Raw genomic sequence first — 27,956 nt, 5'->3', positions numbered from 1 at the left:
AACTATAAGATTTTAGATACTCCACCCACTTGACATGTCTATGGCTTAATTTTTCTTGGGAGTTGAGGAAACTCAAAGCTTGTTTATTAGTGAACACTACAAACTCTTTGGGCAAGAGGTAATACATCCATTTTTTAAGGAGTTGAACAAGTGGATAGAGTTCCAAATCATAGGAAGAGTATTTTTTTGTGCTAAATTTATATTTTCACTAAAGAAAGCGACTGGTCTATTTCTTTGACTTAAGACTCCTCCCACTGCTATATTACTAGCATCACATTCTAAAACAAAAGGTTCATTAAAATTAGGTAACCTTAAGATAGGCTTGGTAGCTACCTCTTTCTTCAATGTCTCAAATCCCTTGTTTGTTGTTGGTGTCTGCACAAAATTGGTTTTCATTCCACCCTTGATAGTATCCATCATGGGAGAACATATCTCACTAAAGTTGCTGATGAACTTTCTATAGTATTGAGCTAGGCCATGGAAACACCTCACTTCACTAGCATTTTTGGGAGTTTCCCAAATTTCTACAAATTTGTTTTCATCCATTATAAGATCTTCTTGAGATGGAACAAAGCCTAAATAGACTAGTTCCTACTCCATGAAATCACACTTGTCTAGATTGATGCTTAGGTGTTCTTCTTTGAACTTATACAATATAATTCTAATATGTTCTAGGTGTTCCTTTTTACTAATGCTGAAAATTAATATATTATCTAAGTAAAATACCACAAAATTACCTATGGATTTTTTCAACACCTCATTCATGAGCCCCATGAATGTACTTGGAGCAATGGAGAGGCCAAATGGCATGACTAGCCATTCATAGAGTCCTTCAATGGTTTTAAAAGATATTTTCCACTCATCTCCCTCTTTTATTCTTATCTAATGATAGTCACTTTTAAGTTCTATCTTGGTGTAGTACTTAGCCCCTCCTAAGCAATCCATTAAGTCCTCAATCCTAGGTATGGGAAATCTATATCGGATTGTGATCTTGTTTATGATTCTAGAGTCTATGCATAATCTCCATACTCCTCCTTTTTTAGGTGCCAAAATAGTAGGCACAACACATGGGTAGATGCTCTTCGTTATCAACCCTTGATCCATCAACTCTTGTACTTTCTTTGCAACTTCCCTATTCTATTCAGGAGTTAGCTTGTAAGGTTCCTTGTTTAAAAGAGATAACCCTGGAACCAAGTCTATTTGATGATTGATTTCTCTTTGAGATGGTAAGACTGTAGGTGTTCCACTTGATATAATACTTTTGAATTCATCTTAAATCTATTGCACCTCATGAGGTATGTCCTCCATCTTAGTCTCTCTTTCCTCCTTTGGTTTCACCACAATAGCATTACCCACTCCTCCCTTGTCAAGAGTTTTCATGAACTCTTTCCCCTTCAAAATCAACACATTAGGTCCACTCCCTTGGTTATTTGATTCAAGTAAGGACTGAATTTCATAATTTACTCCATCCTTCTTAAAGGTGTATGAGTTGAACTCACCATTGTGTATGGATTTTTTTTCAAAATGCCATGGTCTACCTAATAATAGGTGATAGAAATCCATGGGTAAAACATCACATATAATATTGTCTTTATGTTCTCCTATGGTGAACTCAAACCATGGTTGCTTATTCACCAAAACATGTTGCTCCTTATTTAGGCAGGTGACCTTGTAGGGAGTGCTATGAAGCATTTTAAGAATCTTGAGTTTAGCTATGGCCACCTTTGAAATTATGTTATCAGTAGACCCTGAGTCTATGATAAATTTTCAAACCTTCCCCAAATATTACATCTCACCCTAAAGAGTGATCTTCTTTGCTTGGCTCTCCTTTGATTGGTTCTTTAATTAGGATCCTCTTTATCATTAAGTTCTCACCACTTTCAAAATTCAATTGGATATCAGGTGACTTCACACTCAAAGCATCTTCATGGATGCATGCTATCTTCTTTTCTCCTTGTGTTGTTTATCCCTTTTAGGACACCTATAGGTAGGGTGTCCAAGTTGTTGATAGTGGTAACTCTTCATTGTAGAAAAGTAGGATGGTCCCCTTCCTCTTGGTGACCTACCTCTTCCTCTACCTCTACTTGAACCACCTCTCTAACTAGTTTCTCCACTTTTTTTAGTTGGTTTGGACTCACCTTGGGATCTACTATCATTGCTTATACCTCCATAGCTTCCCCTGTGTCCTCTATTATCCCTACCTCTTCCTCTATTCTTTAAGGTATGATCTTGCTCTCTTTTCCCTTTCTCTTCTACATTTAGAGCAATTTGGTAGCATTCATGGACTATTTTAGGAGTGAGAAGACTCATGTCTTCTTGGATGGACCACTTGAGCCCATTCATATACCTTGCCAATCTAATGCTTTCATCTTCTACTACCTTGGATCATAAGCATACTTTTTGGAACTCTTCAGTGTAAGAGTGCTCATCCATATCATTTTGCCTAAGATTTTGTCTTCTCCTATGCAACTAGATCTCATAATCTTTAGGAATATAAGCTTGCCTAATTTTAGCCACCATTCCTCTCCAAGTGATAATGTGCCTTATCCCTTCTATTTCCCTCTCTATTTGAAAAAACTTCCACCAGGTTAGAGTAGTACCTCTTAACCTTGAGTTTTCCACCTTGAATTTTTGAGCATCAAAAACACCATCACATTTAGAATGGTTCTCCATTCCTTCAATCCATTATGTGATGAGGTCTGGATCCATCTTACCACTGAATAAAGGGATGCCTTCCAAGGCTTTACCATTCATTTCTTTTAGTGCCTTCAAGAAAGGCTCCTCTGTTATAATAGGGTCTGGTATTGGGGCTTCTTCCTCTAACTTAATCTCTTTCTCTTTGGCTTCTTGATCTTCTTTTTGCTCCATCTTGTCCTTGACTTTATCTGCTATGTCTTGGACTTCACTTAACAACTGTTCAAGATGTGCCAATCTTTCTCTCAAAGACTTGTTGTCTTCTTCTTCCTCTTCTACCTTCTTCTCTTGTTCTTCTACCTTCTTAGCCAATTCATCGTTGGTCACCATCTTGTTAGAACCATTGGATTCAATAGGTAAAAACATTCACCTTGCTTTGCACTTTCTTTTCCCACACCTTTTAATAAGGCTCTAATGAAACTTGATAGGGAGAGTGGGGATGACCTAATCAAAATTTTATGTTTCTAGTCTACCTTTGAGACCTAAGGTGTCTTACTAGATCACCAAATGGACCTATAGGATCCCTTTTTAGCAAAGATCCCCCAATCCTAAATCCCACTCCACTATCTTGATCACTCTTCACTTCTTGCCATCTGCCAGGTTCTCACACTAGATGGAGGGTGCTCAATGTCTTCCAACTAAATTGGGTATTTTTAACCATTCTTCACACCCAACTTTCAAGGTCATGGAGGAGATGTAAGACCTTGAAATACACTTCTTTTTTATTCAAAATTAACTCACTATGGTTGAACTTCTTATTGACTTCACATTTTCCTTTCAAAATAGGACTACAAGAAAGAGCCCCAATTAGCCCTCTTATTCCTAGAAATTAGGGATTTCCTCAAATTTTCTCAACTAAGAATTCCAAACTATCTTCATAGACCCCTATTAATATCATGAGTACTTTCAAATTTTCAAGGTTTTAAACCTCAAAAGTGGTGTATAGTACTATAGGACTAGAAAACAGGCTAATATATAACATACTATGAGAAAATCACAAACTCAATAAAAATACATTAATACCCTCTAGTATACCATGAAATCCAAATAAAAAAAAGGAAACAACACAAAGTTAAAATCCCCTCTTGCATTTTTAGCTCTCATGTTCTTTCTTCTCCATGTGATGTAGCTCCAATTTCCTATAGTGCACACAATTAGGAAGAAAAATTCTATGACAATGATAAGGCTATGAGAATAGTAGAATAATTGATTTAAGATTGAGAGAGAAAAAGACATAAGGCTTAGAAACCTAGGACCATAAATGAGAGGAAGAATGCTCAATTTATAATCAACCCGCAAGGTGAGAGCATTGGACTTGTCACCTTGGATATGCAACTTGGCAAGAGATTCCTTTGAGAATCCATGACACATATGACACAAGATGCCAAATGTAGGATTGTATAACACTTGGAAGTCAAACATGACTGAAAATGGAAGAGGATCTATGATGCATCATGTGACACCTCAAATCCACTTAAAGCCAAGAATCTATGACAATGGAAGCCAAATATAGTTATGCATAAGAAATAAGAATATATTGATTATGACATATCATATCCTAGTGTAAATGGAGAATCAATGATGTGTCATGCCCATGTGTCATGATGATGTCAATATTATGTGGAATATGTGAATTAAAAATCCATACATCCACACAAATAAAAATTAGTAAAAATGGAACTAATGGTGGAAAAAGACTTAAGAAATTGTGAATTTCCATGGTTTGAAAATGATGGATCAATTAATTAATTGAGGATGTTAGTTAGGAGGAATAAATAGTGAAATGACATAGGATTAAATTATGGGTTATTTAATCCTATAGAGAAAATTAGTAGATGATTGGCCAATTTGATCAAATAGGTGTGACAGTATCCTTTGATGAAAATATGACAATAATGTAGATTGACTAGGATGATGATAGGTAGACCAAATCCATGGTCAAATTGATTGATTTATAAAAATTGATAGCATGGCAAGGGCACATGTGATTAATTAAGGACATGCAACATTTAACTAACATTGTAAAATTCTATAGGATTGCAATTAGTTGATAAGGTTGATCATAATAACATCGACAGATGTTGTCAATGTTATTAAAATGGTTGATAATGTCATGATTTGACACCAAGAGACTCAAAAAAGTCAAACATTAGATTATGTGAATAACAGTTTGACCTAGCACTAAGAGCCATGATAGTACTAAGGTTAGATTGATAAAATTTGATAGATTGATAGGTTTCCAAGGCACTAAAAGCAACAAAAATGCCTAGGATTGGATAGATGATGATTGATTTAAGGTATCTAACATGTTTCAAGTTGATTAAGACTGATTTTGGTGATTCTGGGTAGAAGGTGATTCAAGGTTGATTTGATATGATTTTGAATTGATTTATTATGATTTTTGATGGTGTTGAAATGGTTTTGAAATGATCTGAAATTGTTGCGAAAGATGATATGAAGATGACAAACAATGTTGAAATATAATAAAGTTGTCCAAGAGATCAAAATTAGTGGAATGAGAAAATGGGATGAGTTAATATGAAAATGTGATGAAACTATAGATGCGCACCATTTTTTAGTGTCTAGTACCTTTGTTGAATATAAGGGTTTTTTAAGGTTTTCAAGGTCAACCTATTGTTTGAGGTTGATAGGTGCCTTAATGGATTGGTAACACCTTTTAATTCTACCCAAAGGACCTTATCTTACTCCCTTTAAACCTTCATGTTCACTCTTCTAGAAATCTCGACAACCCTGCAAATAATAAGCTCTATAAACTCAATATTCCCTAGTTGCACATGCTTTGGCCCGCCTAGGGCAAGAGCTTAAAAATGCCTTCATGGATTTTTAGGGCCCTTAATTTTTCCAAGAGGAATTAAATAAAGTACACTCACTATGCCCAAGAGGTTATACTATTTTTGCAATGGGGTAGTCAGTTACATCTCTTTGAACACCAACTGCCTTAAACAGGACAACAAACTAGCTGGAAAAGAAAGATTTTCAAAAAAATGAAATAAGACACAACCAAGTCTAACCTATCGAAACAAAAAAGTTCCAAACAAAGCTATTTACAATGCCAACTGGTATAGCAGTCAAAATGATGTTCAAAAACCTTCTGCACTCTCTATTATAGTCTTTTTACAATAAAAAACTCATGCTATAGCATATAGTCTATACACTAACATGTAACTTTTGCCAACTTTAGGGTTTGAGAAGAATATATATGTCCTCCTAGGTCTTTCTCCTCATATTTAGATCTTTCATCAGCCTCCATCATGTTTGCAAGGGTAATCAACACTTTTTTGCAAAATTGCAACATTTCTTGCATAGCAACTTTTGCAATTTTTCTTGTTTTCAAATTTTTTCACCTCCTACTTGCTAATTTGGCCATCCTTTATGTTTTCCATGCTAGGGGGACTTCTTTAGGCCAGAGCCCTATTCTCTAGGTTACTCATTTCTTTATGGAAAGGAATACCTTGATTCTAAGGACATTTATTGACTTCCTATACCCTAGTTATTGTTACCAAAACACACGTAGATCCTCGGACCCTTATTCTACTTACAAAGGCTCTCATGGAGCGAATCGCAAAAAAATTGAAAATGGTGAGGACCCTATGTTTCAAGGTACCCCTACAATGGGCTCTTACAAAGACAAGTTGGCCTCCAACCAATATATTACTAACCAAACAAAATTACCCCCTACTACTACTTATCAAAACAAAAACATCATTCAAAGGAGCATAATAATAAATCAACCAGCCATCCTACTAAGATTTCCTAAAATAGTTCTACTTCAAAGGAAAGAATTTTTAAACAAAGGCAGAATAACCTTTAAAGTGACTAAGTCCCTAAACTAGCAAACCATTAAACACAAAATACAAAGAGGAGAAGGTCATAATTTGGATTCTTCTCATCCTTCCCTTTAAGGAGGATGTTGGCCCAATATGCTATCAGGAAATCAAACAACATTCTAGAATCCTTGTGAGTCAAGTACTCCTATTGGTTATCCTTCACCAGGTGTAGGGTAGTGTCCATCGCATGTGTCACCTTGATGGTGAATTTAGAAAAAAATCTAACCCTTTCCTCCAAAGCCTACATCCTCTCTCTCAATTCTTTAGCCTCCAACTTATGGGTCTCCTTAGAAACCTCTAGCTTACCACCTAACTTACCCTTCACCATGTCCTTGTCATTATTCTACAAAACTAGGGTGTTAGAAATAATCTTTTCTTTAGGTATCACCCTATTTGGAGAGGACACCGTCATAGGGGAGGGGGCTCTTTCCATCATTTTTAGGAGCTAGTCCTGCATATGGTTCACTCTGCCCATGGTAATAGAAGTAGAGACATGGGTCATCTCTTTGCTCCCATTATCCTCACCATCTAAGCTTGACATAGAAGAGTCTAAAATTTTCACATCCTTCTCCTTCTCATTCCCCAAGCCATAGTTCATCTATTTCACTCTTTTTTCAAGGTGGTTCATCTCTTCAAAATTAGAATCCTCCTGCTATGAAGCAACAAACCTCATCTTCCTTTTGGAATTAGTTTTTGCTATTCTTCTAAACCTTCGCCTTCCACCTTTAGCCTCTTCTTTTGAGTCCTCCAACTCCTTTTCTTTCCCTTTCTCCATTTTCACCTTTTTACTAGGGGTAAAATCTTCCTCTCCTCAAGGGACCCACTTGGTGAAGGTTGAGGGGTAGGGCCTTTAGGCCTGGTAATTCTTAGAGGTATATGGTGGGGGTGAGGGTTATGAAGAGTTGGGATATCAACCTCCACAATTATAGGGGGCAATAGGGCCAAATGGAATTGGTAAAGATGGAACATCAACCCCTAGTAGAGGATTGTATAATTAACCCCCTTTTTCATATTTTCCTTAACATGATATTCAATATCAACTAATTGATGCAATAGGAAGAAAGGAATATAAGTATAATCATGATGGGAGAAATTATTTAGGAGGGGAAATGGTAGTAGTAGTAAACACCATACCTCCATTCTAGGGTCAGATATTTCATCAACACCAAGAAAACTTCATTACATGGCTCCAGAACCTTTTCATGCAAAAACCCTCCATGATGGCGAATGGGTTCTTCACCCTCCTAGAAGAAGCGGTTAAGGCTAGCTTCATCCATATACCTAGTCACCTTCTAACATTTTCTCCCTTTCATTACAAGCCTTGTCACCAATGAAATAATTTCCTTAGAAACCTGAAATGTAATTCCATTAACCGTCACCTTTCTATCATCTCAAGAATTCACAAATTGTTGAGAACAACTCTCATCAAAACCATTCAATGCCTCCATAAATGGGATCAATCATCCTCCCCAAGAATGTAACGGGTTAGGGGTTTATAAGAACTATCCTCAATCATTGAAGATTCAATACACAAAAAATATTCCCCCATTGCAAAAACTTTCACCACAAATCTCACTCCTTTCCAAGCTCTAGACTATAGGCAAATTTAAAAAACATAGTCACACTTATGCAAAAATGTAAGTTGCAAAAAGTACAAATAAAATCCTTTACTATAATGAATACCATGTCACTTCTTTGACTTTTTATCATGTGACATCTATCATTTCCTCAATACCACTTTTTTTCATCATCTCCAAGAAGTCAAAGCCTTTTGAAATTTGAATTATTACTAGGCATCTAGTACAAATTTATAATAAAGAAAATCTTTAAAAATACCCTCAAATCATACTTTGATTTACTTTCCCTTTTGAACCAGACAAATTTATTATAGGAAGTACCCTTTTCCTCATTCCTTGCCATTTGTCCATAGTGAACTAGCCCCATCAGTTGACTCAGCATTGAGTTGTCACTTAAAGCCATAAAATCTATATAAGTGGACCCAATCATGGGTATTGTCTTTATTCACTAAAATTTTTACCAAATTTGCTAACTCTCCAATTTCTCTCCAACAACATAAGCCTTGCACACTCAGACCCAATGCTTCCATCGAATCTGCTACTGTGTTGCCCTCCCTATAAATATGGTGCAAGTTATATATTTTCAAGATAGTTAACAAATGCCTAATTTCTTCAATCACCCTTTTGATCACCCAACCATCTTTATTAGTGTGTGTGTTTTTAGAAAAAAAAATTATATCAATTAATTTGTGCAAGTAGAATATTTTATTGGAAATTATGTAGTTTTTGTATAGAAATGTTAAAATAGGTTTTGTAGCTATCAAAATATATGTTTTAGAAGTTAATTATATTGATTTAATGAATTGAGCACATTTTAAGACAAATTTATAATTAATTAGAATCATAACTATTAAAATAAATAATTTTAAATTTTTGTTGCCCTAAATTTAGAGTTTTAACTTATATTTTATTTAATAAATTTAAATGTTTGAAGCACAAATTTTCAATACATCTATGGAAAAACCAAATACATCATGCTTTTAAATTTTTTTACATGAATAAAATTATATTTGATACAGATTTATATTTAGAGATGGGTGCAATTAATTTTCATTACAATGTTTACATATTTACATTTATAGATGATTGAAATTATGTTTGATTACAGTGGACCTATATATGTATATTTATAAATGAATGCAATTATGTTTAATTACAATGTTACATATTTATATTTATAAATAATCTCCTAAAATGTCATGATTAAAAATGCACCATGACAAAGTTTTGAAAAAGGGGTCCTATATGACCAAATAATTTGACCTAATTATATTTGAGATAAACTATTTTTTTAAATAGATTTAATTGATTTAAAAAAATTGAAACTTTAGAAATATTAAAATGAAATATGAATACTTCACTGTAATTGGTTCATATGTGCAGAACTAATTCATTAGTTGTGTAAAGTGAATAAAATAGATCTAGCCTATGGTAAGTACAATAATATCTAATATATGTGATACACACTACTACCTATAGGAGGAATAAAGAAATTTTTAAGATAACTCCTTTATCAATTGTCTTCATTTGCAACAGTTAAAAAGTTGTGTATCATCTCACATCTCATCTTTAATTGAGTGCCTTAAAATATGTCTTAAGATATAGTTGCTATAAGACAATAGGAAACAAAAGTAACTTCATGTCATTAGAGATAATTTATTTTAATCTCAACTAATGTCTCTAGAGGGATACTCTGTTTCTACATCCAATTATTGTCTATCAAAGACATTATTGAACAAACCTATTAAAAGCATATTTTAAAAAATTACTTTTTTTTTCTTATAGATTCAACATCTAATGTTTCCACAAAAATATATTACAAATATTCACTAAGACACTCAACAAAGTAGCATAACAAACTAACTTGACAAGAAAAATCATATTAATTAATTAATTCCCAATGTTTGTTTCTTACAAAATGATGTGGGTCTTGCTCCACCACAACTAAAAATGTACACCATGGATATGACATATCCATCATTGAATAATAATATTGACTTCCCTTAACTCTATAGCTCATAGTGAAGTACATAAAATCACTCAAAGACCTTCATATTACACATCCACCAAGTTTAATGGTGTAGCACAAAAGATCCTTGCTTTAAATACATATCTTTATGAAAAAAACTATAAGGAAATATCTTCTTTAGATGTCGGTCCCTAATTACATGAATTTCCATCTCAATAGGATTGGTGGCCTACAACTCTTAGTGAACACCATCAAGCTGCCTTCTAAGTTTGTGTTTGGAGGTAGCATAAAACATGTTCTTTTTTATATGAGTTGCAATAAGAGATTTGATGATATCATTAAAATAGCCACCACATTTAGACATTGAAGATGAACATTGATGTGCAATGTGTATCATTTAATTGACAAGGGAAAACAAATTAGATGTACTATAGAGTAAAAAAATGTGATCAAAGTCATGGTGTGGTCTCAAATGTTTCCTAACTTCATGGAATTGATTAGAGGGAAAACATGTACCATCCATTTGACTAGAAATCTTAATGCCATATACTTCAATACTAACCTTATTTTGGTTCTTCAAACTTGTTTCCAATATCAACTAATGCACCATATAAATATGTATGAATTGTATTCACTTAAGAAAAATGAGTAAAATGCAAAAGAATTGACTAGGCAATGAAGAACATCTTTCTCTTTCGGTAATTGTGGTAATGTTCACCATAGTTATATTCCATTCTACCCCTTTGTAGGTAAAAAAAAGGGCAAAACCTATAGCTTTGAATTGTTCATCTTCACAACAAATGTGTAGTGCCCACCCATGTTTTGCCCTTCTATTATGTGTCTTGAACTATTTTAGGCATATTTTCATGCATGTGTTAGTTTAAGATATATTTGATTTATACTTATATGATAGTATTCCATGACTTGATTTTATGTTTAGATTGAATACTTTCATTATGATGATTTTTTAAGGACTTATAGTTAGTAATTGCAATTGCTTTCATAATTATATCTTACACTATGTCTTTAAACAATGATGATTGTGTATTCATGAAAATTAATAAATTTATATAGAAATATGATGTTCATTTTACTCATGATTAATTATGGTACTCACCCCATACTTGTATGTGTATGGTGTGCGTGTATGTTTTACTTTTCTACCTAAGTTAGTTAAGGGAGGGAGTCATAGTCACCTGCTAGTCAGGATCTAATGATGTACCACTCCCTACCATTATCTGTTTAGTTTTTTTTTTTTTTTTTGTGTGTGTGTGTGTGTGTGTGTGTGTGTGTGTGTGTGTGTGTGTGTGTGTGTGTGTGTGTGTGTGTGTGTGTGTGTGTGTGTGTGTGTGTGTGTGTGTGTGTGTGTGTGTCGGTGTCTGTGTGTATGCTTATCTTTTATGCATAATTTAGGTATCAAGCATTGAGTTCCTTGATTTTTCAGGATGAGCATACCCTATCACAATAACTAAATGGTAATAATGGGAAGATAATGATTGGGTCAAATCCCAACCATAGCCCAAATACTTATCTTGCAAGGAGGACTCATAATTGACCATCTACCCTTTTCAAACCTATGAGTCTTTGTGTGTGTGTCTTGTTTGACATGAATGGGTTGGTTGATTTCCTTATGCATTTCATGTGGTTTGACTTTGTGATTTGCTTGGTAAAATGCTTATTTATGATATTTGGATTAATCACTAATATTTGAATTATTTAATATTATTTAATTTAAAAGAGAAAAATACTAAAATAAGTCGATATTTCATTTCTTGTATTTGACTAAATAAAAGTATTTAATTTAAAGTCCTAAATTAGAGAACTAAATAAAATGAATTTAAATATTAAATATTATTTTAGTCTAAAGATTTAATTAATATTGATCAAAATTAGAGTTGCATTTAAATAATGTAGTCTAATTAGCTTTATTGATTAAAATATTAAATAATTATTTTTACCATGATTGTATTAAATAATAAAGTGGGAAAATAAAATGAAAGAGTTTATTTAATTAAAAAGTGAGTTAAATTTGCTTATTTATGGATTAATTAAATAAAATAATTATATTTCAGAGTTTTTAGAGATAGAAACCCTAAAGAGAAGTGAGGGCTTTATATTAGAGGATTTTAGTTCATTATTTCACACATAAATTTTAGAGAGAAAATTTTGGGAGTTGAAGCAAAAGGACTTATGGAAGCTTTGAGGGTTTTGGACTTATGGAACTTGGTGTTTTCTTTGTCTTGAAAAACTAAAATTAACTCACCATAAATGTATTTCATATCTTCAACATTTAGTAAGTTGCTTTGGCGCACAAATTTACCAATTGATCTTAATAAATTGAAATTTATCTTCTCAACAAGATTTCTAGAGTGGTTGATCTCAGTAGTAATTTATTATTTTTTATTTAAATTTTTTTATGTTAGATTTATATGTTTGTTATTATGAAATCCTTGCATTTTTTGTGAATCATTAATCCCTTAGTTCTATATAAATTATTTTTTCAATTGTATATTCATGTTTGTAAGCTATAGATGATTTATTTTATTTTAAGCTTGAACTATTTTCATTGATTTGTTTTTAAATTCTAAATAATGATTTTGGATTATTTTAAATTATAATATGAGTTAAATATATGATGTTTTCTAAAAAATATTTTTAATCAATGAGAAATGTTTAGAGTTTTCATGTTAGATAAAAGAAATGAATACAAAAATTATAAGGATAAAAATAATATGTAGACTCAAAATTTTAAAGTTTTATTTACATTTAAAAATGAACTTTTCTTTCTTTTTAAATGACTAAAACTATATATATTAAAGTTTAGGGTTTTGGTTGATTCCTTGATTGGAAGTTATTCAAGTAAAAAAGCAAGGATAGATTAGGTTGGTAAATTGTAATCTTTATTTTCATTTGTGCATGTTTGGTATTTTTAATAATTTCATATCAAAAGATACAAATATATTAATTATACAAATCTATATATAAACTAGATTTGAAATGAAGTGTCTGAATTTGAGACCACCAATCATTAAATATTATAAGAATTAAATAAATTTTTGTTGAATAAGTGTAAAATCATTCATCATTATAATTTTTTAATATTCTCTTAAATACATTTAGAACTAGTTTGTTAACATTATTCTACTACATTCCTTACGAATTTCATAGAATTATTTTCTAATTTTTTCATATTATACTGTAAATTATATTGACTAATGCTGTCCCAAAAATTGGTTAGGATCTCGAATCATTACAAATAAATCAAGCTTGAATGAAAGAAAAATATTACTTAAGAAATATTTCATATAAATTTATTAAATAATCCAATATATAAAACATGATCCCACATGAATAGTGTTAGTCTTTTATCCATCATTCAAATTGAAATAAAGTATAAATTAGATTACTTAAAAACTAAACAAAGCTATAGCTAATGTTTCAACTAATGTTAGTCTTCTAAACAAAGCTAGAATAGTGAATGTTCTTAGTCTTCTAGCACCTTCAAGTTAGATTGCATAAAAATTAAACAAAGCTAAAAATAAGGTTTCACTTAAAATTCTTAGTTAAACATTTTCTAACTTTTCCATTTAATAGTTTTTTGTATCTTTCATTTTCACATGGCTAAGGATTTTTATGGTTATTGGAAGACATGTCTAAAATATTTCAATTAATTAAATTTAAACATCATAATTTCTTTCGTAAGGCACTACTACTGTCCAATCATATAGAAAAGTATTGCTTTGAAATTTAGTGATTTTTCCAAAATCAGAATATCCTAAAATAAATCCTCTTCCTATGTCATTACTATAGTCAACTCACTATAGTCCACCTTGAATTATCTTGTATCACATCACATGCAATACAAAATCTAACAATATACCATGTACATTTACTTATAATAATATATATAAAAAAAAACTTTGAACCTTTGTATCTACCATTTTATATTGTTTAAATATTTAATTATATCTCTATAATTTGTATATTGGTAAATTGGTTCTTAGTGTGAATTCAATAGTAAGTGTCAACACTAAGGTAAAGATAATTATGTAAAACATTAGGAGCAGTGTGTGTAGTTGTCTGTTGGTTATCGGCTGGCTTTTGTGCCACCACTGTTGTAAAGGGCCACCCCTAGTTTTGGCTCCTTTTATATCAAAAACACTAAGGTAAAGAGAATGATACTATTGAGTGATTAGAAAACTAATAGATTTATTTCTACATTTTGAAAATGATAGTCACTAATTATTTTAATATTACTTAGATTGAGTCAAAAAAATTTGGGAATCATTCATTGAAATAGGTGAACAAGATATTCCAAACCAAGGAAATCATTTCTTGAGTGATAATATTGAATGGACACCAATTGGAAATGGTGGTGATATGGACTTATGTATTGCAATCTCTATTTAAAAGCTCCCTCACTGTGTCAAAGGGGAAGAGTTTTTGGATAGTATAGAGATAGAATTTGTACTTAAGAAGCATAAAGAGTCCATCTCAAAAAAACCTACTAACCACACTACAAAGATATACACGAGGTTTGCCTATATTTAATACAGTAATTAAATGTCATATCTATTAATACATTTTTATCAGGTCAATTATTTTTGTTTTCAGGTATACACAGATATTGGTGTGCTTATGGCCCTAAGGACAATAGAGGAAAACCTAAAAACATTGAAAGGAAAAGAAGATTTACCCAAAAAAGTGGTTATCAAGCTCATTTTCTAGTTAGGGTTATGTATGGTAGACCAAATGTTAGAAATGCTTTAGAATAATTGAGAGAGGGTGGGGGGGAGTGAATTAGTTATTCAAGGTCCTAATGTCCAATTCAAACTTTTTCACTAAGTGTAGTGAGCTCATTCAACTATTCATTCATCCAAGCTTTTATCTTTCCTATTCAACAAGTTACTGTAAATCAACATGCAAGCATAACACATAAAAAGATCAACACATAACACAATGATTTACCAAGAAACCTAATTTGGAAAAAACCACCAATAACATGCTACTTAATTCTCACTCTTCTGAAGTGATGCCCTATGAAAACACCATCCTGATAAAGGCTTAGAACACACTATTAAATGTGACCTTGTTAGAGGATTTATCCACCCTATTAGCAGTGGGCCTAGTTAAATGATTTTTAAACATTCACTTAGAATGCCACCCTATTAAAGGATTTACAAATTGCTATTAAACCATCCTAAGTCCACAGTATTTTTCTTTACCCTAACTGATACGATTGCTAGAGAGTAATAATAAGGGGTTTTGACCTGATTACATAATACAACTCAACTTGCAAATTTCATATCACTCTTTAGCTCCTTCACATTGCCTAGCTTTCAGTATTTGTAGTTATGTCAGCTTGCCTTCCTTTCAAGCTTAGTCTCCTTGAGTCTCCATGCTCAATGTACTAGTGCAATCATCTCTCTCTGACCACTCATCAAAGTAGACTCTTTGTGCTCTTCCTTCTCCTAGATGCCTTATCCTTGACACCCTTCTAATCACTTTAAAATTTTGGCACTTTAGTAGTAGTAGTATTTGCTTCTTGGTATGTGACTCCTTAGATAGAAGTTTGGAGTTCCTTTTCCTGCTCGATTCTTTTTTTCTTTAATTTCAATTTGTATGGATTAGATAGGATTTATTGAATCCAACCCATACTATGTTTCTTCTAGAAAATTTTTGAATAATCCTTTTGAATTTGCCAAAAAATGGTTTACATAGAATTATGTGCCACTAGCTCATCATCCTTATCCTCCAACTGGTTCACAAAATTCAAGGTAACAACTATCTCGGCTTAGATTTGGTGAATCTTTGACATTTCCAATAATGCAGCAACTTGACACTATTGAAATATTGGTGCTTGGCACATACTGTGTTACTCGGCATCAACTACATTTTACTGATGCTCGGCACCTAAACTTCACTCAGTACCTACTAAGGTTTTCTAGTGATTGGCACCTGTTACTTTGTTCGGCACTTGAACTTCACTCGGCACCTGAAGATTTCTCGACACCTGAAGTTCACTCGGCACACACTAGATTTTTCATTTGCTTGGCACCAACTAAGAATTTTCTTGGCTTCAACTAGCTTTCTCAACACTCATTGATGAACTTAGTTTAAGCTTTGTAGTCAACCTTATTACAACTTATTCCTCCAATGTTTCTAAGTGTGACCAACCTCTGTATCTTCAAGTATGTTATCAATACATAATTTAACCATTAGCTTAACTAATCCATACACTTCATTACAATATCATAACTAAACCTTTCCCTTAGATGCTCTTGTTACATGTTATTGATCAAATCCTCTTCATTAATCAACTAAGTGATAATACTTGGATCTTATAAGAAAATATTCTACACATATTAGGTTTGACATCAATGACAAACCAATGATTGAAAACATTATTTTAACAACAATCTCCCTCTTTCAATCAATCTTCTTCATCAATGATCTTTTTAATTAATTTTCTAACAATCTCCCTCCTTGGCATTGATGGCAAACCAAATCGATCAACCATCAGACTAAACTATTTAACCATGTGCTAACTAGGTTAGAATAGTATGTCAAATGCCAAAAAAAAAATGTGTTACCATCAGTTTTCACATCTCCTTCTCTTGATCTACTCTCCCAATTTCTTTACATCTATCTTTCCTTCTTAGCTACTATATCCTTTCTCTTTCCTTTCTTCCTTCTTATAGTTTCTTCCTCTGTATGTATTTCTCATCTTCTGTTATTCTATGTTCTGATCAGCTTCTTCATCTTCTCCCTTAATCTATTGATCAAATATTTTTATCCATTTAATTTTGTTACTCTTTCTCTTGTTGTTGATCAATTTCTCACTACTTCTCCCTCTTTGGAAACAATGCCAAAGACATATTTTTTCAGCATCTTAATATGAAAGTGTAGCTTTTGCAGGTTCTTTCACTTTCTCCCTCTGTCACCTTGCTTGTGACTGATTTGGAACTTCATTATTTCAATTACTTTAGGGATGAATCCTAAAGTAAGTATCCTCTGCATCAATGTGTAATATTTCAACAATCAATTCATTTGATGTAGGGGAGTCTTGCATTTTCTTAAGTAGCCTTGGCTAGGGGTATCACCCCTAACTTACCTCTAAGATACTCAAAAGTATCTTTAGGTAGTGCTTTTATGAAGATGTCAGAAAGCTATTCCTTTGAGCTAACATATTTCACCTTCACTTGTTTGTCTTCCACCAATTCTCTTACATAGTGATACTTAATTGCAATATGCTTGGTTTTAGCATGCATTATAGGGTTCTTTGATATGTTGATAGCACTTATATTATCACAATAAAGTATTACAAGCTCATTTACCTCTTCCTTCATACTTTTTAGCAAATGTTTGATCCATAAAATATTGGTGCAATTTATAGAACCTAAAACATATTCAGCTTATGTTGTGGACTGTGAGGTACAATTTTTTTCTTTTTCACTTGTCCATGTAATCAATCTTTTTTTCCAAAAAAAGTGCTTCTCCACTAGTGCTTTTTCTATCATCAATATTAACTCCCCAATTTACATCAGTATAGGCTCTTAGCTCAAAATTTTCACTCCTCTTGTAATATAAACCAAAGTCATCAATTCCTTTTAGGTATCTTTGTATTCTCTTTACTGCCATCAAGTGATTTTCTTTTGAATTTGCATAAAATCTTGCCACTATCCCAACAACTAATGCAATGTCTGGTCTACTATGTACAACATATTGCAACTTTCCAATCATTGATCTATACATTGTCTGATTTACTTCAGTTGATTCATTATTTTTGGATAACTTATATCCTATTTCCATTGGTGTGCTAACTAGTTTTGACTCTTCTAATCCAAATTTCTTGAGTATCTCCTTGGTGTATTTTGATTGGGTCACAAATATGCCATGTTTCAATTGATGTCTAGTACTTGTAAACCAACAAAGAACTTGATTTCTCCAAACATTGACATCTCAAACTCATGTTTCATTTGATCAAAAAAATCTTTGCATAGAACATCTTTTCCTCCAAATATTATATCATAAACAAATATTTTAGATATCAAAATGTCTTTACCTTTTTAAGCCTTGATGTACAAGTTGTTGTTGTCATCTATTCTTTCAAATCCTATCTTCACAAGGTATCTGTGGAATCTCTCATACCATACTTTAGGCACTTGTTTCAAACCATAGAGTGCCTTATGTAGTTTGCAAACCATATCCTTGTTCTTCTCATCAAAAAATCCCTCTAGTTGTTCAATGTAGACTTCCTCTTCTAGTATACTATTTACAAAAGTAGACTTGACATCCATTTGGTAGATTTTGAAACCTTTGTATGCAGCATATGCAAGTAGTGTTCTTACTCCTTCCATTCTTGCAACAAGAGAAAATGTTTCTCCATAATCTAGTCCTTCTTCTTGAGCATAGCCTTTGCAAACTAATATGTCTTTTTTTCTTTTTATCTCACCATTCTCATCAAGTTTTTTCCTAAATACCCATTTTGTACCAATTACATTCTTGTCAGCTGGTCTAGGAACTAGGGCCCAGGTTTTGTTCTTCTCAATCTGATCTATCTCCTCTTCCATTTTATACCAGTCATCATGTTGTAGTGCATCTATCACTATTCTAGGTTCAACCTTACTTAGAGAACATGATTCATTTCTTATTCTATTCCTTTTCATTGGTCTTGCATCCTTGTCACCAATGATTTGATCTGCAAGATTATGTCTTCTTACATATTTGGCTAATCTTGGTTCTATTCTTCTTTCCATGTTTGATCCTTCAAATTCAGAGTCATTTTTCTCTTCTCCATCTAGTATTTCATCATTTCTTTCATGTATACTATTTTTAGAATCACAATGTGCATTTCCTTCGTTCTATAGCTCAGCTTCTGAATGCAGCTCAACATTTACTGGGTGTGACTCGATTGATACTAAAATTGTTGTTGATTCCCAAATTGATTAGTAGAATCATCTTTAGTAGGAATTCCTTCATAGAAGTATACAAAATATTTATAATATTCTGATTGCCTAGAATCATCAACTTGAACTTCTACATGCTCATCAAAATTTACATTTGCACTCTCCACAATCTTGTCAATTTAGTATTCAAACACTTATATACCTTACTTCTAGTGGAGTAGCCAAGGAATATGCCTTCATCACTTTTTGCATTAAACTTTCCATTTCTAGTATCTTTAAGAATGTAGCATTTACAACCAAATACTTTGAAATGTTTTACAATAGGTGAGTGACCATACCATAGTTCAAAAGGTGTTGCATTTGTACCTTTCTTGACTTGGACTCTATTCAGGGTCTAAATAGTAGTGCTTATAGTTTCTCTCCAATATTTTAGAGCAACATTTTTCTCCATCATCAAGGTTCTTGCATAGTCTATCATTGACCTATTCTTTCTTTTAGCAATACCATTCTGGGGTGGAGTTCTTAGTGTTTATGTTTGCCTTTAGATACCTTTATCATTACAAAATATTTCAAATTCTTTCGATGTAAACTAACTTCCTCTATCCGACCTTAGGCATTTTAGACTCTTCCCTATTTCTTTTTCAACTCTGGCCAAATACCATTTGAACATTTGAAATGCATCAAATTTTTGCTTTAAAAACATAGAAGTAATCATCCTTGAATAGTCATCTACAAATAGCATTATCTATATGTCTCCTAGGTAACTTTGCACTTTTATTGGTCCACATAAGTCTGTATGGACTAGCTCTAGTACTTCTTTAGAAGTATATGTTTTTCTTTTGGAGCTAGACTTAGTCATCTTCCCTAGTTGACATTGTTTGCACATTGTGTTTTTAGACTTCTTTAGTTTAGGCAACCCTTTGACTTTCCTCTTTTTGCTAATGCTAATCAGATTGTCAAAGTTAACATGACACAATCTTTTATGCCATAACCACACATCATCAAGTCAAAAAATAAGACAAGTTTCATCTTATATATCTAGGTAAAATAGATTACTCCTAGTTTATTCACCTTTTCCTATCAGATTTCCATCAATGTCATAGATATTGGCAATTTTGTTTCCAAACTCTACTTTGCATCCTACATTGCCTAACTGTGATACACTCAACAAGTTGTAGTTCAATCCTTCAACATAGTATGTATTATCATATGACATCTTCTTAGTAAGTTTAATAGAACCTTTCCCTTTCATTTGACATGGAGAATCATTTCCAAATCTAACACTATTTCCATCATATTAAGTAAAGGAAATAAACTTACTTTTATCTCCTTCCATGTGATGTGAGCAACCACTGTCTATGATCCACTTGTCATTCTTGTTCACACAAATTACTAATGTTGTTGCTTCATCTTCATCTTTATCCGATTCATCCTTCATGGCCACATAGACTACTTCATCATCATTCTCATCAAAATCTTCTTCAACAATGTAGCATCTTTTGCCTTTGTCCTTGTAGTCTCTACTATCATCTTCCTTCTTTGTAGTTCTTCTTCTATGTACATCTTGTAGAAATATGACCTACTTCATTGCAATTAAAATAAATGATAGGGAGTTTACCTTTGAATTTACATTTGTCTCTATGAAATCTCCTAGCTAGTAGTGCTTCCAACTATTCCGCATCTTCCTCATCTGTGCTGATATCACTAGATGTATTTTTTCCTTTTCTACTTTTCTTATTTGATGTCACCTCCTTAGTGTCTTTCATTTTCAACTTGGCCTTGAGAGTAGATTCAAGGTTCTCAGGTCTATAGTTGTCAAAATTGGACAACTCAAATGCAGTAAGTCTTCTCACTATTCCTTACAAGGTTAATGCATTTCTTGGTATACACCCTAACTCTTGGATGGCTAAAACTCTAATAGCATAGATAGGGAGTAGGGTTCTCAATTATTTGTTATTGACAATCTCTTCTTTTAATTGACCACCTAAACTTCTTATTGCACTTACCACTTCTTTCATTCTGGATCCATATTGAGCAACATTTTCACCTTCCTCCATCTTTGTGTCATCAAACTTTCCTCTAAGACTTTCTCTCTTTGCTCTCTGAACATTCTGATCTCCTCCATAGATATCTAACAGGGCTTTCCACATCTTGAATATAATATCACATCCTTTGATGTCATCATATTCAACATAACTAAGTGCATAGGCAATCTCTTGCATTGCTTGATTATGCTCCTTCCTTTTGTTCAAATCATCTATAATAAGAGGTCCAACTAATTCTACATGTTCTTTTTCAATTGAGGTTTTTTCATAATCACCTATTGATCCAAGGTGCAATTTCATCAGACTCTATCATGCAACAATGATGTCTTTGTTGAACTTGGGAGCTTCTCTTTTGGACATCTTGATCTTCCTACTACTAGTACCTTGAAACTAAATCAGGAGATAGCTCTAATACCAATTGTTAGAAATGCTTTAAAATAACTGAGAGAGGGGGGTGAATCAGTTCAAGGTCCTAATGTCTAATTCAAACTTTTTCACTAAGTGTAGTGAGCCTATTAAACTATTCATTCATCCAAACTTTTATCTTTCCTATTCAGCAAGTTACTTTAAATCAACATGCAAGCATAACACATAAAAAGATCAACACATAACACAATGATTTACGTGGAAACCCAATTTGGGAAAGACCACCAGTAACATGCTACTTAGTTCTCACTCTTCTAAAGAGATGCCCTATTAAAGGCTTACAACACACTATTAAATGTCACCTTGTTAGACGATTTATCCACCCTGATAGAAGTGGGCCTAGTCAAAGGACTTTAAAACATTCACTTGAAATGCCACCCTGTTAAAAGATTTACAAATGGCTATTAAACCAATCTAAGTCCATAGTATTTTCCTTTATCCTAACTGACAAAATTTCTAGAGAGTAACATTAAGGGGTTTTGACTTGATTACAGAATACAACTCAACTTTCAGATTTCATATCACTCTTCAGCTCCTTTACATTGCCTAACTTTCAGTCTTTGCAGCTCTATCAACTTGCCCTCCTTTCAAGCTTAGTCTCCTTGAGTCTCCATGCTCAATGTACTAGTGCAATCATCTCTCTCTGACCACTCATCAAAGTAGACCCTTTGTGCTCTTCCTTCTCCTAGATGCCTTGTCATTGACACCCTTCTAATCACTTCACAATTTTGGCACTTCAGTAGTAGTAGCATTTGCTTCTTGATATGAGACTCCTTAAATATAAGTATGGAGTTCCTTTTCCCACTCGATTATTACTTTCTTTAATTTCAATTCATATGGATTAGATAGTATTCATTGAATCTAACCCATATTATGTTTCCTGTAGAAACTTCTTGAATAATCCTTTTGAATTTGTCCAAAAATGGTTTACATAGAATTTTGTGCCACTAGCTCACCATCCTTATCCTCCAACTAGTTCACAAAATTCAAGGTAACAACTATGTCGACTCAGATTTGGCAAATCCTTGACATTTCCAATAATGCAGTAGCTCAACACTATTGAAATACTGGTGCTCAGTGCATACTATGTTACTTGGCATCAACTACATTTTAGTGATGCTTGGCACCTAAAGTTCACTTGGTACCTACTAAGATTTTTTGATGCTCAGCACCTATCACTTTGCTTAGCACTTGAAATTCACTTGACACTTGAAGTTCGCTTGGCACACACTAGATTTTTTATTTTCTCGGCTCCAACTAACAATTTTCTTGGCTTCAACTAGCTTGCTCGGCATCCACTAATGAACTTAGTTTAAGCTTCACAGTCAACCTTATTACAACTTATTCCTCTAATGTTTCTAAGTATGACCAACCTCTGTATCTTCAAGTATGTTATCAATACATCATTAACCATTGGCTTAACTGATCCGTGTACTTCATTACAATATCATAACTCAACCTTTCCCTTAGGTGCTTTTGTTACATGTTTTTGATCAAATCCTCGTCATTAATCAACTAAGTGATAGTACTTGGATCTTATAAGAAAATGTCATTCCTACACATAGCAGGTTTGACATCAATGAAAAAACAATGATTGAAAGTATTCTCTTAACAACAATCTCCCTCTTTCAATCAATCTTCTTCATCAATGATCTTTTCAATTAGTTTTCCAACACTAGATGTTGTTATAATTACATATTATGAGTTTACCCATTATGACACTAATGGTGACTTTTGTCATGGAAAGGATGACCTTGTTGGTGCCAAATAAAAGTTTTGCACCAATATTATTGAATGAATGCAAATCTTACATTGAATCTTTATTATTGATGGTTAGAATTGACACAATATGTGAGAAAAACCAACTTAGATCATAGTCTAACTAATTTAATGAATAAAAGGGATACATGTTTATTAAGAAAATATGTATTGAATGCATGGAAGAGAGTGTAATCCCTTTGATCTTAGAAAGATGAAGATGATGCAAAAAGTGTAAGCTTATGGCATCCAGAGGATACAGACAATTTTTTCTACTATAAGAGGCCAATCAACATGAAATATGTTCCATTTGCTATAGGGATCCAAACATTGTGGATTTGAGAAATGATGGTAAAACATTCACATAACTCACTCATTGGGATGGATTCCAGATTCTCTACAAATATACATGGTGTAAGTAAAAATGTGATAACCATATCTATGGATCGTAAAGTTATTATTGATAGTTATAATCTCTAAAATTCATACATATATTTTATTTATTGGTATAGTGTAATAATGTACAGTTTGAGTTATATACTTAACTTCTATTCGATGAGCAAGAGGTTGGTGTTCCTGTTGCATGGGCCATATCCTCAAGAAATAAAGTTGAGGATATAAATGAATGGATAAGTGAGGTGTATAAAATAGGGAAAGATTTCAAAGAAGACTAGCATGTTAATGCATTCATGATAGATGATGCTAGTGTTGAGATTGAGGCAATCAGGTTTTTATTTCTTGATATTTAGTTTATAAAATTATATTTTTTATTTTGTTTGAATAATTATAAAATTTAATTTTGTTCGAATACTATTTATGAACTACTATAATTGAACTTGTAGGCTATCCTTCAATTTTCAAATACTTTTATGTATTTGGCATGTATGTAAGGTGTAGTTGAAGAATGTGTATATGTAAGTGAATTTCAAATTGAAATAAATCAATATTATAGACCTTGAAACATCATATCTTGATATTTTACATTATAATTTAGGCATGTGAGAAATAAAGAAATTGGAATAAAAATATTTAAATTGGGTAGATTATGTATGCAATGAGTGATTATGAAGACATTACTACTCACCTAATAAAGAATTTCACGAAAGAATTCAAAGAGAAGAAGACTTTTATTGATTACTTTCAAAAAACTCAATGTCATCATAAGAGTCATATTGGTAAAGATCATGTGATTATTCATTACATTTATATGCATTTACATCATGTTAGCTATTTTTTTGTCACCTCATTATATTTTTTTTTGTAGAAATGTGGGCCAAGAATTTTTGAAAGTTTTCTCATTCAAATCAAGAAACCAATGCTTCAATAGAATCCTACCATTGTCACATCAAGGGTCATTATTTATTGGATCATTTTAAGAATTGCACAAGGAGAATGGAATTTCTCATCCATGTATTTCTTCATAGGGTAGAGCCATTCTATAAAAATAAAATATTTTTGCAGTTATCTCGGTTTGTAACAAACTTCAAAAAAGAAAAGTACTATAAAAATGCACTAGAAATATAAAAAACAATTTACCAAATACAAATTGTTATCCTAATGATCAATTCCATAATTTTTATAACATAAGAAGCCAAACAATTCCAACAAAATGGTATTTTGTCAAAAAATGTGGACCTAATTTGCATGTATGTGATTGTCACTGGGGCAAAAAAGGAAACACATACAAACATGCATTGAAGATTTTAGATCTTCTAAAGAGAGACAAAACAAATGTGAAATATCAAGTTATAGGTATGTTTTATTTCACACATGTTTATTTTTAAAATATTTAATCATTACTATTATTTGTGTCAAATGTAACTAGTTTAATGTTATTAAGTTACACACAGCGTTGCTTTGTTGTCAAATGGTGACCATGATGATAGAGGGAGTCTTAATCATGAAAATATCACTACTGGTAATCTCTACAATATCTTTATAGTTAAATATTAGATTATTTTATGATTCTCAAACCTCAATATTTCTTATTTCAAATTTATATAGATATTTTTGTTTAATTCAAAGATCATGATGCTCTTGGACTTCTCATTGGTGAAGACCAAAAAATAGGTTTCTAATCCAAATAACATATATGATGCTTCAAATTAAGACTTTGAAAATTCCATTGATTATGTGAGTTCATTGCTCCGAAATAGTGAATGTATTAAGAGATTTAGAAAATATGTCAAGACATCTCTCACTTCCTCTTCCAAATCTCAAGCAATATCTGTGTCGGAAAACATTCCTATGAGATGAATATCACCATGGTTCAATCCAAGCAAAATGCACAAACACCATTCTACTCAATGAAGGCATGATACCATTTGGCAAAACTTAAGTGAAAGAGTTGAGCAGGAAACCTTTCAATTCTCCTCTAGAGGATGTACAAAGAAAAAGAAAAAGAAGGGCAGTAATCGCTCAGGTATAGCAATACAAAAATAAACTCTTATTAGTAGGGAACAAAAAGGTGAGTACATTCATTCAAAAATATTTTGTTAATTTATAGAAGTATGAATTTTTATCAGTTCATTTATTAATTATATGTTGAATTACAATTTCGTATGCTCAAGAATGTAATCCACGAGGTCGGTTACCTTTTCCAATTAATCTAAACCAAACAATAACAAGTGAAACACAACTTGTAGATGGTATCTTTTAACTATTAAATCTATTTATCTATTTATTTATAAAAAATTACTTAATCATGTACCTAACATAGTTTTTATAATATGCAAACAAATTAGATACAATTTATGGAGATGAAGCATCAATGTTGAATGTTTCCCCTGAGAAAACATTTCAACAATCCATTTCTGGTAATTCACATTTTAAATATTTATATACTACTTATATTATATTTTTACACTTGAAAATGTTATCTAAGTTTATCGTCATTGAATGTGAACATCATTTCAATTTTCAATGTTAAAAAACAAAATGATCCACATAGGTTACCCTTTTGTATGGATCTCAACCAAACATCAACAACAATGGATGGAATGCAAATTGGATATGGTATAAAAATTATTAAATGGATTTCATTGTAAATCTTTAATTTTTAATTGGTTCATTAAGTTTAAATTTTAAATTTGTGTGTTATTATAGATTTAAATGATAAAGTAGAAGAGCATATGTTTGCCTATTCTATTGATCTCAACCATACACCAATGGATGATGCAATGTGAATGAGAGATGGTAAGAAAAACATGAAGTAAGATTTAGTTAATTTTGAGTATTCAATTTGTCTATTGGTTTTATCTATGTTGATTTGTGAAATGTACATCTTTTTGCAGTGTTAATCGATCAACAAAATAGTTAGAAACTATATTTGGATCTTAATCAAGAAACATCAACAATAGTAAATGCAATGGGAACTAGAGATGGTAAGAACATTATGATATTCAAAATTAATCAATTTTGAATCTTTCTTCTGTAAATTCATTTTATAACTAGTTCATGTCAATACATGTATGGATGTTACTATAATGGAGGGTCATGGTCCATATATTTTTGTATAATCATTTTTTGAATTAGTGTAATATGAGTTATCTAATGATTGTTTTAACTCTATTTAGAATTTGACTCTTGGAATAATACCTTGTAGATGAATATAAATATTTTATATACTTTTGAGTGGGACAAGTATTTAAAAATTGACTAACTTTCTTAGCAGATTTTAACCATTTTATCTAGAGAAAGAAAATTTAATGTATAAGGGTAATATAATTTTATTTATTTTTAAGTAAAATAAAACTTTAGAATATACTAAATTTTATATTAATTCCTTAGTGAAATAATTTATTCTAATAGTTTTGTAAATTAAATTCGACTTAATTACATCAATAAAATAATGTTCTAAATTACCATATTAACATAAATATCTTCTAGATATCAAAAGTCTATATAAGAAAGTACAGGAACACATTAACAAGATGAATATGTAAACAAAGCCTGATGGGTGCCCTTTCAGAATTTGAATTAGCTAGTTTGCATGCAGGCAGGAAACTGGTTGGGGAGAATCTGGTTGGCGATACAAACCCTGGGGGAATGACAGAGGATACTAAGAAATTTATGGGGTTAGAATCTTTGGTTGATGTGGACAATGGAAAGTCTTTAGGAGGTTTTGAACCTTTGTGTGGGGTTCGTGTCCCACCTTTGGATTCTATGTCTGCTTCTCATGTGTCGAGATAGGATCTTGAGAAGGAGAAAGAAAATCTTGTTTCTTTCAAGGAAAAGCCCTTTGGAGGGTAGAAGCAAGGGGTCTCAAAATGAAAAACTTGGTCATCCCTGTTTGGCAAGAAACCAACTGGAAAGTCTCTCTTCCCGTCAGTGACTGCCAAGACCTGCTAGGAGAAAGGTGAGTTTCATGTATTTATTCCTGACCCTTTAGTTGATTTTTCCATGTCTTCCATGGATTTCACTTAAGTGGGCAAATTTTTAGGTGCTAGACCAGATCTTGAATCACTTAGAAAGATGGTGAAAAGGAAATGGGTTATTAGAGGAGAGGTAGATATTGCCCCCATGTTGAATGGATTCTTTTTGTTTATCTTTAACTATAAAGAAGACTTGGATAGAGTTCTTTGTGGAGGGTCGTGGTCTTTTGGTAAAAAATCTCTCACCATTAAAAATGGGAACCCAACATGGATCTTTCAAACTCTTTCTTCTTAACCACTCCCATTTGGGCCAAACTTCCTGGACTCCTTTTAGAATTTTGGCATGAAGACATCTTT

The 27,956-nt window shown here is 32.2% G+C and overlaps 1 pseudogene; it reads left to right on the top strand.

Annotated features, from left to right (window-relative positions):
• LOC149573315 (salicylic acid-binding protein 2-like) overlaps nt 1-27,417 on the top strand; it is a 59,528-nt pseudogene extending 32,111 nt beyond the window's left edge.
• Nucleotides 27,418-27,956: the final 539 nt, after the last annotated feature.

Source organism: Cupressus sempervirens, chromosome 2 (genome assembly GCF_028749045.1).
Source record: "Cupressus sempervirens isolate cs-2001-9-10 chromosome 2, ASM2874904v1, whole genome shotgun sequence".
Taxonomy (NCBI): Eukaryota; Viridiplantae; Streptophyta; class Pinopsida; order Cupressales; family Cupressaceae; genus Cupressus; species Cupressus sempervirens.
The sequence above is the reverse complement of the archived record's forward strand: the minus strand, read 5'-3'. Positions and strand labels throughout refer to the sequence as shown.